An 18836-nucleotide genomic window follows, 5' to 3' on the forward strand; every position below is an offset into this window, starting at 1 on the left:
GAATTTTAAGTTATATTCTGGATTTAACAGGGAGCCAATGAAGGGAAGCTAAAATAGGAGAAATATGATCTCTCTTTTTAATTTTCATCAGAACTCTTGCTGCAGCATTTTGAATCAGCTGAAGGCTTTTAACTGCATTTTGTGGACATCCTGATAGTAACGAATTACAATAGTCCAGCCTTGAAGTAACAAATGCATGGACTAGTTTTTCAGCGTCACTCCTGGATAGAATATTTCTAATTTTGGCAATGTTCCGGAGATGAAAGAAGGAAATCCTCGAAACCTGTTTAATATGGGATTTAAATGACATGTCCTGGTCAAAAATAACATCAAGGTTTTTTACTTTATTATCAGAGGTCAATTTAATGCCATCCAGGTTAAGTGATTGACTAAGCAGTTTCTTTTTTAAAGACTCCGGTCCAAAGACGACAACTTCTGTCTTGTCTGAATTTAGAAGCAAAACATTTAACCTCATCCAAGTTTTTATATCTTCGAGACATGCTTGTAGTCTATCTAACTGGTTGGGCTCATCAAGATTTATGGATAAGTAAAGCTGAGTATCATCAGCGTAACAGTGAAAATTTATCCCATGCTGCCTGATAATTTGACCAATTGGAAGCATATATATAGTAAAGAGAATTGGCCCAAGTACTGAACCCTGTGGTACTCCACAATTAAGAGTTTAAAGATGATTTATCATTTACATGAACAAACTGGAATCTGTCAGACAGATACGATTTAAATCAGCCTAGCGCTCTTCCCCTGATCCCTACAGCATATTCCAGCCTTTCTAAGAGAATATTGTGATCGACTGTATCAAATGCAGCACTGAGATCTAACAGAACCAGAACAGACACAGGTCCATTATCTGAGGCCATAAGAATATCATTAGTGAATTTCAGCAGAGCTGTTTCAGTGCTATGATGAGCTCTGAAACCTGACTGAAACTCTTCAAACAGGTCATTGTTGTGTAAATGCTCACACATTTGATTAGCAACTATTTTCTCAAGAAGTTTAGATAAGAATGGAAGATTGGATATAGGTCTGTAATTTTTCAAGTCATCTTGATCAAGCGAAGGTTTCTTAAGTAAAGGTTTAATTACAGCTAACTTAAAAGCCTGTGGTACATATCCATTTACTAAAGATAGATTAATCATATCTAAAATGGGGATGGTAATCAGAGGGAACACTTCCTTAAATAATTTGGATGGGATTGGGTCTAACATACAAGTTGAAGGTTTAGATGAAGCTAATATTTCTGATAACTCAGGAAGCTTCACAGGATCAAAACAGTCCAAACACAAATCAGGTTCTACAGTTATTTCCAATGTTGTCTCACTTGGTGAGGATGAAGTAATCATCTTCGGGAGTATGTCAAAGATTTGATTTTTAATAGAATTAATTTTATTTAAGAAGAAGCCCATAAAGTCATGGCTGCTAAGAGCTAAGGGAATGGATGGCTCAATAGAGCTATGACTCTGTGTAAGTTTAGCAACTGTACTAAAGAGAAACCTAGGATTATTCTTGTTCTCTTCTATTAATGAGGAGAAATAAGCTGTTCTAGCTTGGCGAAGTGTCTTTTTATACAACAGTAGGCTATTTTTCCAGATTAAGTAGGAATCCTCTAGGTGTGTAGAGCACAATTTTCTCTCCAATTTTCTAACATTGTGCTTTAAAGTACGCAGCTCTGAATTAAACCAAGGAGTCAGCCTCCTATGAATAATTACCTTCTTTTTCAAGGGGGCTGCATTGTCAATGCATCACGCAATGATGAAGAAATACTATGAACAAAAGAATCAATTTGTGAAGGGGCAGAAACTGAATTATTGCCTTCCACTGTGCTTTTCAGTGATAATGAGGAAATTAAAAGTGGAACAGATTCTTTAAAGGTTGTTACAGCATCGCCTGATAATGATCTACTATTATGAAATTTTCTTTCGGGTGTGGAGTACTCGGTTAAATTAAACTCAAAGGTTATTAAGAAATGGTCAGACAGGACAGGGTTATGAGAGAATATTGTTATGTCTTTACACTCAATGCCATATGTCAGCACAAGGTCCAGAGAATGAAGACAAAGGTGGGTAGGTTTGTTAATGTTTTGATCAAAGCCAATTGAGTCTAAGATAGCATTAAAGGCTATATTTAGGCTATCACTTTCAGCATCTACATGAATGTTAAAATCCCCCACTATAATAACTTTATCTGTATTTAACACTAAATCAGATAAAAGGTCTGAAAACTGATCTAAAAATTGAGAGTAAGGGCCTGGTGGACGGTACAAAACAACAAACAGAAGAGGTTTTAGTGCTTTGCAATTTGGATGAGGAAAACTAAGGATTAAATATTGGTCTGGGACTAATCAATAAATCCGACTGAAAGATGATTGCTACTCCTCCTCCTCGCCCAGTAATTCGAGGAATGTGAAAATTTAAATAATTAGTAGGAGTTGACTCATTTATAGTAACATAATCCTCTTGTTGCAGCCAGGTTTCTGTGAGGCAAAGTAAATCAATCTGATTGTCACAAATCAGGTCACTAACTAGCAAAGTCTTTGAAGAGAGAGATTTTATGTTGAGTAAGCCACATTTAATTGTTTTATTTTTCTTTTCGGTCTGAGTTGTGTTTATTTTTATGAGATTTTCCTGATATCATCCTTTTAGATTATTTTTTAATCTATTCAATTTTGGCCGTGGACGAGACACTGTCTTAATAGGGTAATGGGTGGGTAGCAGTACAGAAACTGCAGAGGAGTGTTAAACTATGACCCTGCTTCCTGGTCTGAACCCTGGGTTGTCAGAGTTTTGGAGAACTAATAAATTCAGCCAGATTCCTAGAAAGAAGAGCTGCTCCATCCAAAGTGGGATGGATGCCGTCTCTCTGGATCAGACCAGGTTTTCCCCAAAATTATCAATGTAGCCCACATCGTTTTCTGGACACCACCTAGACAGCCAGCGGTTGAATGACAGCATGCGGCTAAACATGTTGTCACTGGTCAGATCGGGGAGGGGACCAGAGAAAATTACGGAGTCCGACATTGTTTTGGCAAACTTACACACCGAAGCAACACCAACTTTGGTGACCTCCGATTGACGTAACCGGGTGTCATTACCGCCAGCGTGAATAACAATCTTACTGTATTTACGCTTATTCTTAGCCAGCAGTTTCAGGTAGGATTTGATGTCGCCCGTTCTGGCCCCTGGCAGACATTTGACTATGGTCGCTGGTGTCTCTAGTGCCACGTTTCTGACTATGGAGCTGCCAATTACCAGGGTTGGCTTCTCAGCGGGTGTGTCACTGAGCGGTGAAAATCTGTTAGAAACGCAGACGGGTTGGTGGTGACCTGTGGGCTGGGATCTAGGACTATGCTTTCTACGTACCGTCACCCAGCCGACCTGAAGCTCCGGCTGCGCGGGCTCTGCTGGAGGACCGCTACGGGGCGCTACCCTCGGCGGCTCCGCGCTGGCTAAGGGGCCTCGGCTATCTGCTGGTTTTTCAACAGCGCGGAGCCGGGCCTCCAATTCCGACACTCTTGCCTCCAAAACTACAAAAATGCTACATTTATTACACGTACCATTATCCCTAAAGGAGGCAGAGGAGTAACTGAACATCTGACAGAGAGCAGGAGAGAGGAGGAGACTCAGAGAGAGAAACAGTAGAACGGGTAGCCATGGTGGAGCTAAAGCTAACGCTAAGCTAGCGACCCCTTACCACTACTAGAAAAACCGTGTAAAACACGGAGAGTCCCCAAACGTTAAAAGTAGCAACAGAAAGTAAGTGTTTTAACGTGCTAATGTATTAGAACAAGTCAGAGATATCACAGTAGAGAGAAATCAGATCAAACGAGAGAGCTTCACACACCAAACAATTTACCAACAGCGAAAACAGGAAGTGATGTTACCCAGAGCAACAGAGCATCCAATCCAAATGCTTCATTGACACCTGTTTGGCTCACCCAAACAGGTGTCCCTAAACAGTATTTTGCTAAACTTGATACCTAAGTAAACACCATTAAGCCATTAAGCCCCATTTCTCCAGAAAGATTTGGCTCTTTTCCAAAATATTTCCTTAAATATTTTACCATTTTCTTAATAATATTTCTTTAAATATTATTTTAACAAACAAAGGCAGCTAAGGAGACACCGTTGAGAATTAGTCATCCAGAAGGTTGGTTTTATTCAGCAGATCATTTTTTAAAACTTTGGTTTATTAAAATAATATTTTATCTTATCTTACATTGTGAATGGTTGCCTAAACGTTTGCTGATTATTGCTTAAGTTGGTTCCAAGACTAACTTAACTTCACCTCCAGATTCTTCAAGATGATCCTTGGTTCTCAAACATAAATAACATTGCATGGTAATATTTTATCACTCTTTTGGTCATGGTTTTCAACCATCTTTAATCAACTTGTTTATATTGTACATAGCCCATTAATCTTCGTTATTCTTTAATTCTGCTTGGTAGTTTAGTTGGATTGTTTTAGCATAGTAAAGAGTTTGTTGATTGAAATATGTTTGACTTTGAGTTGACTTATTTTTGTTAATACATTCTTGTATTTTAAGAAATTGTGTGAATTAATTCCATATGTGTGCAGAGTTTATGCTGTTCAATAATGTCAGAGCTCGTCTCACACCTTTCTATTTTGTCCTAATACCATCGCCTTACTGGGCTGGTATTCACAGGACAACCCTTAACAGACCGAAATATTATTTGATAAAATATTAAAATATTAATATTAAATAAAATGTTCAGATTCATAATCACAACATTGGGATCTTCATTTTTGGAGTGTGGAGTGAGGCTGGTTTAGTTTTTCTAGTTTTTCGGTATTTAATCGTTAAGATTGTTAAATGGCTCATTTCAATTACACAAGAACAAGAATTCTCAGATAGTGGTGCACAATGTGTTGTGGTGTTACTTTAAATTTAGATTGAAAAAAACATTGCTTGTAAATATTTTAGCTATATTTACAGGCTCAGTTGAACTTGACTTGTAGACTGCTATGGCCTGTTTGAGGCCCTTCTTTCTGAAGAATTGTGTGAACTTCAAACTAAATTGTCCTAAACTTGAAATGGTTTATTCCATGCAAGGCAAATGATTAATAAATGATGATCATTTAAAAATTAGATTTTTGAACAATTTATTTGATTTTTATTATAGGTTAATGTGTTGGGGATTGGGAGTGTCCTGCTGTGTTGGTCCACCAGAGGTTGTCCTTGAGCCACAGTATGTTTCTGCAACAGGTGTTCCTGATCGATGGCTGATTGTGGGCCTAGGTGGAGTATTTAGGAGCCAGCCGCCAGTCCTTCAGTGCCTGAGTGTTTTGCCCATGTGTACCTGTGAGGTATGGGCAGATTCCATGCAACCCTGGACCTAGATTACCTCGACTTCATTTTGACAGTTTGTGATTTTGGATTTTCTGTACTCGACTGTTGACTTGCCTCCTGGACCCTACTAAGACCCTGTCCCTGTGAGTACTTTGACCAGCCGTGGATCGTTCCTTGCTGGACCTGTCTCTGGATTGCCTGACTCCCTGCCCCATTGGAAGGCCCCCTCCGGTTCAGTAACAACCACAGACGAAGTAAGCAAGTTTGGACCTTTTGAGATATCTGAAGTTTGTCCTAATTTAACCAGCGCTTCTCTATCTAGAGAACCCGCGAAGGCTGTGATTCTGCCTGTGCTTTCCTGACCGCAGTTCCGGTCTAACCTTTAAACAAAACCAGTAAAATAAACCTTCTAACTTTCTCTGTTCTCCTTCGTGTGGTTGTATGGGTTAAACAAATCTCTAAATAAATTACATAATGTGGTAGATGCTGTTTTCATGTCAATGTATATGTCTCTATTGACTGAATTGACAAATGTTAAGATAATTCAGATTTAAGAATTAAAACAACTAAATGAAGTAGCTTCATCAACTATTGAATTTTAATTGATTTATTTCACACATATGTTCAAGATGAAATGTATATCAGTGTTTAAACAACTACTTTAACTAGCTAAATCAACTAAAAAAGTTTAATTAGTTCAAATAAGACAAATAGCTCTGATAATGCATTTTCCACTACAAATGACTACATCAAGCAGTTATATTGAAGTATTAATGCAGATTAGCTCATCTTAAAGAAGAGTTTAATTTGATTGAAATTATCGTTCTGTTAACAATCTTTGACAGTTTAGTAAACTAAACTGTACACTTTTACTGGAGTTAATCTAATATTTTGAGGCAGCCCTTGAAATATATATATATATATATTTTTTTTTTTGTTAAAACAGCAAGTTACATTTTACAGTGTAGTAAACCTAGCGAGAGTCTTTATCCACTAATAGTGAAAACAAGTAACAGTGGAGAACCTTCCCAGAAATGGCAAACCAACACAAATTACACCAGTAGCGCACTGACAACTGAAGAAGTCACAAAGGAACTCGGGGTAACCTCTGTTAGGGTTAATGTTCATGATTCAAGAATAAGAAACTGGTCATAAATTGCATCCATGGAAGAGTGTGAAGGTCAAAACCACTTCTGACCAAAAATAACACATAGGCCTTTCTCACATTTGTCACAATGTACCATCAGGAGTTCTGGGATTTTTGGAAGAATATACTGGGGACCTATAAAAGAAAGTGGAAGTTGTACTTTTTAAATGTGACTTAAAATGACCACACTTTTCAGAAAATGATCATCATACCCATAGTCAAACATGGTGGTGGTAGTGTAGTATTTGGTTTATTCATGGCTATTAGAACCATGAAGTCTGCTTTTTACTTAAAAATCCTGAAGGAGAAATCTGGCCATGAGTTCATGACCTAAAGCTCAAGTATCCTTGTCTTATGCAACAGGGCAGTAATCCAAAATACACCAGTATGCCGACCTCTGAATAAAAAAAAATAAAAAGCGAACCAAAGCCATTCATCCTTCCATTGTGGCTGAATTAAAACAATTCTACAAAACAAAGGTCTAAACCCCTCAACGTGGATTTAAAACAAATTTTGCCACTTACAGGTCCTTCTCAAAATATTAGCATATTGTGATAAAGTTCATTATTTTCCATAATGTCATGATGAAAATTTAACATTCATATATTTTAGATTCATTGCACACTAACTGAAATATTTCAGGTCTTTTATTGTCTTAATACGGATGATTTTGGCATACAGCTCATGAAAACCCAAAATTCCTATCTCACAAAATTAGCATATCATTAAAAGGGTCTCTAAACGAGCTATGAACCTAATCATCTGAATCAACGAGTTAACTCTAAACACCTGCAAAAGATTCCTGAGGCCTTTAAAACTCCCAACCTGGTTCATCACTCAAAACCCCAATCATGGGTAAGACTGCCAACCTGACTGCTGTCCAGAAGGCCACTATTGACACCCTCAAGCAAGAGGGTAAGAAACAGAAAGAAATTTCTGAACGAATAGGCTGTTCCCAGAGTGCTGTATCAAGACACCTCAGTGGGAAGTCTGTGGGAAGGAAAAAGTGAGGCAGAAAACGCTGCACAACGAGAAGAGGTGACCGGACCCTGAGGAAGATTGTGGAGAAGGGCCGATTCCAGACCTTGGGGGACCTGTGGAAGGAGGGGACTGAGTCTGGAGTAGAAACATCCAGAGCCACCGTGCACAGGCGTTTGCAGGAAATGGGCTACAGGTGCCGCATTCCCCAGGTCAAGCCACTTTTGAACCATAAACAGCGGCAGAAGCGCCTGACCTGGGCTACGGAGAAGCAGCACTGGACTGTTGCTCAGTGGTCCAAAGTACTTTTTTCGGATGAAAGCAAATTCTGCATGTCATTCGGAAATCAAGGTGCCAGAGTCTGGAGGAAGACTGGGGAGAAGGAAATGCCAAAATGCCAGAAGTCCAGTGTCAAGTACCCACAGTCAGTGATGGTCTGGGGTGCCGTGTCAGCTGCTGGTGTTGGTCCACTGTGTTTTATCAAGGGCAGGGTCAATGCAGCTAGCTATCAGGAGATTTTGGAGCACTTCATGCTTCCATCTGCTGAAAAGCTTTATGGAGATGAAGATTTCATTTTTCAGCACGACCTGGCACCTGCTCACAGTGCCAAAACCACTGGTAAATGGTTTACTGACCATGGTATCACTGTGCTCAATTGGCCTGCCAACTCTCCTGTCCTGAACCCCATAGAGAATCTGTGGGATATTGTGAAGAGAACGTTGAGAGACTCAAGACCCAACACTCTGGATGAGCTAAAGGCCGCTATCGAAGCATCCTGGGCCTCCATAAGACCTCAGCAGTGCCACAGGCAGATTGCCTCCATGCCACGCCGCATTGAAGCAGTCATTTCTGCCAAAGGATTCCCGACCAAGTATTGAGTGCATAACTGTACATGATTATTTGAAGGTTGACGTTTTTTGTATTAAAAACACTTTTCTTTTATTGGTCGGAAGAAATATGCTAATTTTTGAGATAGGAATTTTGGGTTTTCATGAGCTGTATGCCAAAATCATTCGTATTAAGACAATGAAAGACCTGAAATATTTCAGTTAGTGTGCAATGAATCTAAAATATATGAATGTTAAATTTTCATCATGACATTATGGAAAATAATGAACTTTATCACAATATGCTAATATTTTGAGAAGGACCTGTACTTGCAATTGCTTGATGGCAATTTTAGCTTGCAATGAGAAACCGAGCGTGAAAAAGTTCAGATGTTGATCTTAATATAACCATCTTCTAGATGATCACATTAGCCACTCACAGTATTCTAGGGGAAGTATGGTTCACGCTGCTTTACAAGAGGTTTCCGTTTGTGCAACTTTTTTATGGTACAATGACTTGAATTAATTATTTGCCCCTTACAAATGTATCTGTCTTTGCTGTTTTTGTCACCCCTCATGTTTCAGTTTGGGGCTGAAATTTTACATTCAGACAAAGAATGTATCCATTTTTCAGACAATGATTTTATTTATAATCATAAGACCTATTTAAGGTAGCCTGACACTATGTAAATAATTTACCCTAAACCTAATAACTGGTTCTGCTAATAACTGGTTGTGCAGACGATTCGTCATGGAACTGTACATGCGAAAGTCATTGTACCATAAAAGAGTTGCGCAAACAGAAACCTCTTGCAAAGCAGTGTGAACCATACTTCCTCTAGAATACTTTGAGGGACTAATGTGGTAGTGTAGAAAATGGATATATTAAGATCAACAAGCTCAACATCTGAACTTTTTCATGCTTGGCTTCTGCAACATTGTGACGTCATGTGTTGTGGTTAATGTTTCTTATAATTTCCTCAGTATTGGACAGGAAGTATGACATTGCTCTGTGGCCAAAACCCAATGCAGAGATGCTTTTTTTTTGGATGGTCTAAACTCATTTTTATTTTAAAGTTCCTGTTTCCTGCAGCTTTGTTTCTTTGCAAACAGGGCAGCTGCACTTTGTTTTGTAGTAAAAGGCAAAAATCTTTAAAGAAGGCAGACTTATTTGGCTTGCTAGTCAAGATGGATAACATTTTATTTTACATGCTGGACTTACTGAGTAAGTACATCTTTTCCCATTCTCTTCTCATTTTGATTAGTGCAGAAGATATTAGATATTTTCCCAAATAATGTTTTATTCTCTATCATATTGTTGGAAAACCTGTATTAACATTGCACAAGTAAGAACAGAGTGTGAAGGTTCAATTAGCAGGGTAAGAGCACAGTTTTGCTCAAAATATGGAAATGCACACAACATTATGGGTGACATACCAGAGTTCAAATGAGGACAAATTGTTGGTGCACGTCTTGCTGGCGCATCTGTGACCAAGACAGCAAGTCTTTGTGATGTATCAAGAGCCACGGTATCCAGGGTAATGTCAGCATACCACCAAGAAGGATGAACCACATCCAACAGGATTAACTGTGGACGCAAGAGGAAGCTGTCTGAAAGGGATGTTGGGGTGCTAACCCGGATTGTATCCAAAAAACATAAAACCACGGCTGCCCAAATCATGGCAGAAATAAATGTGCACCTCAACTCTCCTGTTTCCACCAGAACTGTCCGTCGGGAGCTCCACAGGGTCATTATACACAGCCGGGCTTCTATAGCCAGACCTTTGGTCACTCATGCCAATGCCAATCGTCGGTTTCAATGGTGCAAGGAGCACAAATCTTGGGCTGTGGACAATGTGAAACATGTATTGTTCTCTGATGAGTCCACCTTTACTGTTTTCCCCACATCCTGGAGAGTTACGGTGTGGAGAAGCCCCAAAGAAGCGTACTACCCAGAGTGTTGCATGCCCAGCGTGAAGCATGGGGTGGATCAGTGATGGTTCGGGCTGCCATATCATGGCATTCCCTTGGCCCAATACTTGTGCTATATAGGCGCGTCACTCCCAAGGACTACCGAACCATTCTTGAGGACCATGTGCATCCAATGGTTCAGACATTGTATCCTGAAGGCGGTGCACCAATACACACAGCAAGACTGGTGAAAGATTGGTTTGATGAACATGAAAGTGAAGTTGAACATCTCCCATGGCCTGCACAGTCACCAGATCTAAATATTATTGAGCCACTTTGGGGTGTTTTGGAGGAGTGAGTCAGGAAACGTTTTCCTCCACCAGTATCACGTAGTGACCTGGCCACTATCCTGCAAGAGGAATGGCTTAAAATCCCTCTGACCACTGTGCAGGACTTGTACAGGTCCTTCTCAAACAATTAGCATATTGTGATAAAGTTCATTATTTTCCATAATGTCATGATGAAAATTTAACATTCATATATTTTAGATTCATTGCACACTAACTGAAATATTTCAGGTCTTTTATTGTCTTAATACGGATGATTTTGGCATACAGCTCATAAAAACCCAAAATTCCTATCTCACAAAATTAGCATATCATTAAAAGGGTCTCTAAACGAGCTATGAACCTAATCATCTGAATCAACGAGTTAACTCTAAACACCTGCAAAAGATTCCTGAGGCCTTTAAAACTCCCAGCCTGGTTCATCACTCAAAACCCCAATCATGGGTAAGACTGCCGACCTGACTGCTGTCCAGAAGGCCACTATTGACACCCTCAAGCAAGAGGGTAAGACACAGAAAGAAATTTCTGAACGAATAGGCTGTTCCCAGAGTGCTGTATCAAGGCACCTCAGTGGGAAGTCTGTGGGAAGGAAAAAGTGTGGCAGAAAACGCTGCACAACGAGAAGAGGTGACCTGAGGAAGATTGTGGAGAAGGGCCGATTCCAGACCTTGGGGGACCTGTGGAAGCAGTGGACTGAGTCTGGAGTAGAAACATCCAGAGCCACCGTGCACAGGCGTGTGCAGGAAATGGGCTACAGGTGCCGCATTCCCCAGGTCAAGCCACTTTTGAACCAGAAACAGCGGCAGAAGCGCCTGACCTGGGCTACAGAGAAGCAGCAATGGACTGTTGCTCAGTGGTCCAAAGTACTTTTTTCGGATGAAAGCAAATTCTGCATGTCATTCGGAAATCAAGGTACCAGAGTCTGGAGGAAAACTGGGGAGAAGGAAATTCCAAAATGCCAGAAGTCCAGTGTCAAGTACCCACAGTCAGTGATGGTCTGGGGTGCCGTGTCAGCTGCTGGTGTTGGTCCACTGTGTTTTATCAAGGGCAGGGTCAATGCAGCTAGCTATCAGGAGATTTTGGAGCACTTCATGCTTCCATCTGCTGAAAAGCTTTATGGAGATTAAGATTTCATTTTTCAGCACGACCTGGCACCTGCTCACAGTGCCAAAACCACTGGTAAATGGTTTACTCACCATGGTATCACTGTGCTCAATTGGGCTGCCAACTCTCCTGACCTGAACCCCATAGAGAATCTGTGGGATATTGTGAAGAGAACGTTGAGAGACTCATGACCCAACACTCTGGATGAGCTAAAGGCCGCTATCGAAGCCTCCTGGGCCTCCATAAGACCTCAGCAGTGCCACAGGTTGATTGCCTCCATGCCACGCCGCATTGAAGCAGTCATTTCTGCCAAAGGATTCCCGACCAAGTGTTGAGTGCATAATTGTACATGATTATTTGAAGGTTGACGTTTTTTGTATTAAAAACACTTTTCTTTTGTTGGTCGGATGAAATATGCTAATTTTGTGAGATAGGAATTTTGGGTTTTCATGAACTGTATGCCAAAATCATCCGTATTAAGACAATAAAAGACCTGAAATATTTCAGTTAGTGTGCAATGAATCTAAAACATATGAATGTTAAATTTTCATCATGACATTATGGAAAATAATGAACTTTATCACAATATGTTAATTTTTTGAGAAGGACCTGTATATGTCATACCCAAGACAAATTGATGCTGTATTGGCCGCAAAAGGAGGCCCTACACCATACTAATAAATGATTGTATTCTAAAACCAGTTGTTTCAGTTTCATTGTCCAACCCCTGTATGTCTTCAGATCTGGGTAAGGAGTGAAGACCTTCACCAGAGCACCAAGAATAGCCAGAGAAACGTCACTCACGGCTTCCTTTAGTACAGCAGCACCTGTACGAAGCCATTCTGTCAGCCATGTGGCAATTGCATTAATGTCGTGTCTCTCTGACAGCATTTGCACAACTGAGACTGAGCAGTTGTCCCCTGTCAGAACGCCTTGATATAAGAAGATGTGGCCCGATGTACCATTTGGTCTCACCAGTCTTCTCACAACTGAGCCAGTTGCATCAAAGCAAACTACTGAGGGGCATTTTTTGGACAATGCTTTATACACATGTAGCTGTGACTCCAATAGTGGCAGAAGGACCTGTCTAGACCAATGTCTCTTATACTACCACTGTGAGGTGTGCTATATTTTAATAACTGCAAAGACAAAATGGGATCTTTGTCACCTAATTCCAAATCTCTTCTCTCCTGCACAGCTTTTCGTTGGGTGGCCAAATTTGGAAGGTGACTTGGCTTAGAATCTCCAATATCTATCAAATCTGATGCCTTCGCTGACCTCCATACAGCCGGCTCCATCCTGGTCTCACACAGCTCTTTTAAACACACAGCAAATCTGAAATTGCATATTTAACACCCTCAGAGTTAAAATTAACACTTTCCCAGGGTTTATATGGGAACCACTGGCAAAGTGTTAAATTAACACTTTTTATGTAGTTAAAATTATTAACACTAGACAGTGTTGCTTAACAAACTCTTACAGTGTTAAATATTAACACTACAGGATGACTTAAAATGATTAACACTGTGACAGTGTTGTCTAATAAACTCTTACAGTGTTAAATATTAACCCTAACCCTAATTAGGGGGATGTCATTGTGACCCTAACCCCTAACCCTAACACCCGCTACACGACCTAGGACGTTTAGAAAAAACATTTCAAATTAATTGGCTACTTAACCTAAATTGTTCAAAACTATATTTTAAAGAAGAATTTAGTTTAACGTTAACCCACGATGACTTAACATGACATGAAATAAACGCTAACGTTCGGGCAGGTCTGCTTAAAGTTAACAAAAAACGGTGACGAAAACTTGTTATAAATGCCAATAAATTTTAATCTGTCCCCAAATGTAGAAACAACGAGTCAGCGTAAACACATTTTAATAAAAGTAGTAATGGCACGATGACTAATTTGTGAAATTTTACTCACCAGTCTCTCCTTCTTATGCGCCATGTGAGCGTGAGAAAATGGCTGCTGACAAATTCCTTCACGGCGGGGTACCTGTCCAAGTACCCGGATGTTCAAAGTGTCACTCATTAGTGTTAAATACCGTCAACTCTGTGATTTGACACCAACACTCTTATGTTTCACTAGTGGAGAGTTGATACTACCAAAATCAACCCCAATACATCAACACTTCACTCTGAAAAAGCCTACCACCAGCATTTTAACACTGATGAATTTGCTGTGTGTGCACGCAGGTTTCCAGACATGAACCTCTCGGATTGCTCAGTGTGCAGGGAGATATCAGTGTCTTCGATGAAACACTGAAGCCGCATTGGGCTTTTTACTGTTGGCTCTCTAGCACAAGTTATTTTAATATGGCCTTGACACTCTTTTCAGAAGCCTTTGATATCTATGTAGTTGATTGTGACAGTTGGATAAACTTTTGCTTTCTGGAACACAAATGTACATGTGCTTTTGATCTTTTTTCAAATCAGATGGTTAATTACATGACTCCAAGTGCCAGGCTTCAAAATCATATATTCCCTTTTGCCAGATGATGAAAACTTGTCATTATATTCCACTTTCTCAGGTACAAATTTGATCCATTCCTCAAAAGGAACTTCAAGCTGAAAACCTGAGCAGTTGTCTTGTCCAGGAGAAATGGAGCCAGAGTCAAACTCTGTGTCCACACTGCTCCCACGATCACTTTCCTGCTCACTGATCTCCAAACATGACCAGATGTGTCTGTTTGACTTTACAAAAGTGTACAGGGCTTTTGGAGACATCTTGTTTTCCAGCTGCTGACTTAATTCCGTCCAAATAGTGGCAGCTGGAGTGGCTATTTTGCCATTTAGAAGGATAGCCTCTTTGGAAGTGCAGAGAACTGCAAAAAGGGAATCCCTTTCTATTGATGGCTGTCGAGGCATCTAGTTAAAGAATGAAAAGGCTTTGATTAGCATTAATCAAAATATTATTCTGGCCTATATAATCTCCCAAAGCCACAAAACATTGATATTTCAGCATTCTATCACAACTCAAAAATTCTGTTTAAATTGTTCTTCTCTCAAATCTGTATGCCATTTATGCAGTGTTGTAATTATAATATTACTTTTTAAATTTTATTTTAAATGTTGAATTTTGTACTACTACTTGTCTTGTGAATTTTCAATTGAAGTATCTGTTCAACTTTAAATATGTGTCTTAGTTCTGTGGAGTCTACTGATGTGCCTAAACATTGATGACTGAATATGAATGGAAAAGCCTTGCAGAATCTTTGTTTCAACACTTTTTAAAAGTCTGGACTTAAAATGTAATTTAATTGTGGGTTTACAGAAATATATATGCAAGGCATGCAACCATGCATCCCTCTCTGCTAATCGGGGGCTGGATTGCAGTGGCAGCAGTGAGCCAGTGTTTTATCTAACAACTCAACATTTTTAGTTTACCTTGTACAAGTGTAATAAAAATTTTAAGGATGTAGCCTACATTTTTCATAAAAACACACTATTCGAGGTTTTAAAAGATACTGGTCAGTGGAAAATTTTGAACGGGAAGTTTAAAATACCGCCAAAACAAGGTCAGTGGTGGGGGTCAATACGTGGGTGGAGCCAATCCCTACGACATTGCGTGAGAACTTCGTATATCAAAGTTGCCAAACGCTCAATGCTCTGTTTAAAATTCTTTCATTTAATGTCAGAAATTAGAAATTAATGCTTCAAATTTTATTTAAACAAAAAGTAAATTACTTGGTTATGAACTTTGAGCCAATGACATACTCGCACTTCTGCTTTTGACCAGCGTACACGAGCTGAATTAGATTATTTAAACCACCTTTAAAAAAACAATTATGAACATTACATCATAGTGGTCGCAGACCATGTCAGGTTTTGGGCAAGGAATGTGTAGGCTGCAGCTGGTGGTTTTTTCCCCATTTGTGAGAGGATAATATTGAATTACTGTGTAGAAAGATAAATGTATTGGTGACTTAGTAGACATATTTAAAGCAAACTTCTTTGAGACCAAAGAAGTTTCATAATCTTTATTAAGGAATAAAGTGCAAAACAATATAACTGTTATGATTCTGGCACGTCTGCTCTACCCTGTCTCCCTGGCTGCAATCAGCAGATTAGATGCACCTGGTGGCTGCTGCAGTGCAATCTGTGGAATGCTAAGCACCTGTGTCTTCCCTGATATATACTGACTCTGACAAGCAGACGGTGCCAGATTTTTGAAAGACATCGTGTGAGTAGATATTTAGCGTTCCTTCCTGTCTGATCATTGTTCTTGACCTTGCCTTGTCTTTTGGATTTATGCCTCTGCCTGCTCCCTGTCGGACTATTTGGATTTTGGTTGTCGACCTTGTTTCCTGCATCTGGTTTATGCCTCTGCCTGCCCCTTGCCTGACGTCTTTTGTTCCGATCGTTGACCCTGTTTCTGTCCTCGGATTATTGAGCCAGCCTAGCCCTCGGATTATTCAGCGTGGAGTCACTTCTTACCTGTGCTGTGGAGATCAGTGCCAGCCACCCACTGAGGTTTCCCCTCTGGGTTTCAAGTTCTACTCAAGACAAAAGCAGGTTAGTGACTTTTCTGATCCCTGCAATATCTGGAGAGACTACAAGTCACTAATCCCTCTTTCTGCCCCAGTGTTTCCCGGAAGCTGTGTGGAGTGTTACCTGAGTGACGTTTTCCTGTGGCTGAATAAACCTTTTAAATTTTCAGTACTTTGTCTGGCTGAATCTTGGATCCACCTTTTTCTGATTCGTAATAATAACAAGGCACACATTTTACAACATCGGATAAAAACACAATTTAACTTGCATGATGAAAGAAACACAAAATTAAAAACTGCTTGGTTTGTGGTGATGATGTCCAGCGCAGGCCATAGACGTCATCGATTTAAGTCGTCAGTGATCGCCTGAAAGAAAATTATATATGTTGGAATAATTGAATAAAGATTTGTCTTATAGTTTCTCCTATTCTTTAACGATGTATGTGTGAGTAAAGGATGTGTGAGTTTGTCTGCAGGCAAAGATCATAAATGGAGCTGAACTAGCAGAGAAGGAAGCAGTCCAGTTGAGGAGGTCATAAAGATGAAGGCTGATTACACTCAACAAAAAGTCACAACTGACCCTACCAGTTGTAGGAGACTGTGGGAAATGTGTTGTTAATGTATAAAGCTGTTTATGACCTGTTTACGATGCAGTTGTTGTTTTCCCCCATCCTTTAGAGAACAATGTTTTTGTAAACTAGGGACCCCCGAAAGACAATAAAAAGAGGAAGCGGTCGGATAGGCTTCAGAGCGGTGCGGGATCTGTAACTGGGCACATCTTGACCGTCTCTCCTCGCAAAGCGAGTAAAAGGAACTAATACTTTGTCTCTCTTTTCTTTTTGTGTTGTTATAAATATTGTTAGGTTGGTTAAACCTGACATTAATTTGGTCCTTCGAGAGCCAGAGTCCAACTACGCCTGATGGTTCCAGCGGGTCGGTAGACTCCAAGAAAAGACCGTGCGCACGGCTGTTTTCATCAGGAAGACACACAGACCCTTTCTGGGACTGGATTTCGGCCCGCCGGCTGGAGTCTGACGGCTGATGGAACTCTGAGAGAGAGAGGAGAGGACAAAGTGGTGAGTTGAATCTGGATTTAAAACAAAAGTGTGACGAATGACTGGGGGTCATTGCGTGAAATAAGAAACAAACCCTGTGAACCTAGGCACTAACAGGTAACAGCAGTGCGCCGGAGTCCTGCTTAAAGTATTAGTAAAAATACTGAAAATTCCGAGGTTATAGGGGATGACAGAGTCCTCTTAAGTATTAAGAAAGTAATACTAAAATTCCGTGTTTCCAGAACGGCGGAGTCTGCATTTAAGTATTTTAAACAACAAAAAATACTAAGTAAAATCCGTGTTTAAATGTGTGAATGTGAGAAATAAATGGAGGATTTAAACCACTAGGTTTTGCCTCATACCAAAAACAGTGGGATTGTAAGTGACTAACTTTTGTGGAAGCAAAGGCAAGAATTCTCCACTGTCACCCTACTGAGCAGAATAATCCAGTATTTAGAATACCCTAGGTATTTATATGCTGGACCAAATTTAAATAAAAGAAATGGGAAAAGGATGATTTAAATACACTAAAATGAATAATAATGTAAAGATTGGAAATTTATGGAAGCACAGGATCAAATTAAAATATTAAAATGAAAATATTTAAATAAATGGATAACCACAAATCATTATGATGGTCGTTTAAACTCTAAAAAATTTGTTAATCTATAGGATTCAATAATTAAAAGTACATTAAAGTAAACGTGATTTAAGAAAAATGGACAAAGCAGTAATGTAGATGAGGATGTAGATTATTGCTTAAAAGTAACTAAAAAGAGAGAAATGTGATGCAGGAGACAAGAATGGACGTTTTTGTGGAAAGCAGAAAAGGTCAGAGGGCTACGAAGTAATTTTTGATAGACTTGCAAAGTGGAATAGCAGGACAGAAGAAGGGGAGTAAAAGAGTAGGTGGAAAGTTTTTGTTTTGTACCAAAGATCTGATGAGGTTTGACAGGATAAGATGGGCTAAAATGAGTCCCTTTGGTGAAGAAATCCATCCCCACCTGTACCTCATGTATGTTTTATTTGTGTTTATTTTTTATTTTTATTGTTTTGAGATGCTGAAGGCTGTTGATACAGCGTGTCATGGAGGTTTATGGCATGACATGGGTTTTTTCTGTGTAACCTTAGAAAATATTTTACTCTTTTTAATAGCCAGAGTGAAACAAAAAGAGGAATGACCTTTTGAAGAATATAGGATTAGACTGACAAAAGTGTTTAAAATACATAGTGGTCTACAATAAGCAAGGAGTTTATTAACAGCAGTTAAACAAATGCACTACATGCTGGTTCCAGGGATGCAATTAATACCTGGGTAAGGAGATATTTTATAGGGTTCCCCACAGCAAATCTAGAAGACTATGTTAATCATGCCCTCCATGCAGAAAAAGTTATGAAGGAGATAAAAAAAAAAGGGAAATAAATAATTAAATAGGCAACACCTTTTTTCAGCAAGAAGAAGAAGAAGAGCAGATTTATTATTAAAACAACAGAGGTAGAGAAGAATTTAGAGGCAGAGGAAAAACCCGCAGGGGTCAGAGAGGAGTGAGCAGAGGAGATTACAGACAATACACATCAGGGTGTTGATGTTAAAAAAAAGGAGTAGGACCACCTTATTACAACTATTAACTGGATGTTCTGAA

At 39.6% G+C, this 18836-nt stretch overlaps 1 long non-coding RNA gene across 1 annotated transcript; it reads left to right on the forward strand.

Annotated features, from left to right (window-relative positions):
• The first annotated feature begins 9386 nt into the window (after positions 1-9386).
• Positions 9387-15751, forward strand: LOC124880440. Its single transcript, XR_007041344.1, has 3 exons — positions 9387-9503; positions 12839-12866; positions 15712-15751. It is a non-coding gene; the product is annotated as an uncharacterized LOC124880440 (long non-coding RNA).
• Positions 15752-18836: the final 3085 nt, after the last annotated feature.

The sequence above is a fragment of the Girardinichthys multiradiatus genome, chromosome 14, assembly GCF_021462225.1.
Source record: "Girardinichthys multiradiatus isolate DD_20200921_A chromosome 14, DD_fGirMul_XY1, whole genome shotgun sequence".
Classification (NCBI taxonomy): Eukaryota; Metazoa; Chordata; class Actinopteri; order Cyprinodontiformes; family Goodeidae; genus Girardinichthys; species Girardinichthys multiradiatus.